This window comes from Formica exsecta, unplaced genomic scaffold, assembly GCF_003651465.1.
Source record: "Formica exsecta isolate Colony F162 unplaced genomic scaffold, ASM365146v1 scaffold26, whole genome shotgun sequence".
Taxonomy (NCBI): domain Eukaryota; kingdom Metazoa; phylum Arthropoda; class Insecta; order Hymenoptera; family Formicidae; genus Formica; species Formica exsecta.
This window is the reverse complement of record NW_021849866.1, coordinates 167,126-168,077: the sequence shown is the minus strand read 5'-3', so window position 1 is coordinate 168,077 and position 952 is coordinate 167,126. Positions and strand designations below refer to the sequence as shown.

The window sequence follows — 952 nt, the reverse complement described above, 5'->3', positions numbered from 1 at the left end:
GCGTCGCGAAACGCCTGCACGCGCGCAGCGCAATCGTTCGGCAACGGAGGTCGGGAGGCTGCGGGCGTGGTCGGCGGCCGCGCGTATCTTCGCGCACCACCATCTCCCTTCCTCCATCTCACCTCGCCTCCTCCCCTACCTCTCTCCGCGCCAAGCACCAGCCTTTCGCACGCCGCGGTCGGAAACCGCGCGACCGCGCGACCGCCTCCACGTGTGCGAGTCGCATTTTTTTATAGCGATCACCGACCTCGTCCAACTCAGCGCGCAGTAAGGACGTCGAGTTACATCACAAGAGGAGCGCGCGGACGGCACACGTCCGACGATAATCGCGTACGATACGCTCTTTCTTCCTTCCTTTCCCCTCCGCGCGAAGGCCGGTCTCTTCTTTTTTTTTTTTTTTCGGCCGAGCTCCGTTAATCGGCGTCCTACGACGAATATCGCCACGCACAGTGGGATACGCAAAAATCGTATTGATCCACGGAAACATCCCCTGTGCCGAGGGGGAAAATCTCGCCCTACGGCCAGACCGTCGCCGCTCGCACCCGGAACACACTTTCCGCCGAATTTTATGATGGAACCGCGCCTCTCTCTCTTTCTCTCTCTCTCTCTCTCTCTTAGCTGTCTCTCCCCTCTTTACGACTCGAGTAACTTTAACGTGATGACTTCTACGATTGCGCTTTACAAAAATTACATGTTCCGTCTTCAATGGAAGAGATCGTAATAAACTTTAGGATTTTTTCGATTCTCACTTTGCATCGATCTTCTCTTTCGAAAAATTTAACAAACTGACACGTTTTTGTTATGATTTTTTCATAAATATTATACATCCTTCTTATTTTTATATCTGTCATTAATATGTTTCACACAATTAATAGATTTCAATTTTCACGAATTTTTATAAATTCGCAAAATGTTAAATTCTATATTATCATAATAATTTGTTAAATTATAT

General features: G+C 48.6%; 1 protein-coding gene across 1 annotated transcript in view; it reads right to left on the bottom strand.

Annotated features, from left to right (window-relative positions):
• LOC115236654 (ankyrin repeat domain-containing protein 12-like) overlaps window positions 1-952 on the bottom strand; it is a 16,231-nt gene that overhangs the window by 14,007 nt on the left and 1,272 nt on the right. The window lies entirely within an intron of this gene.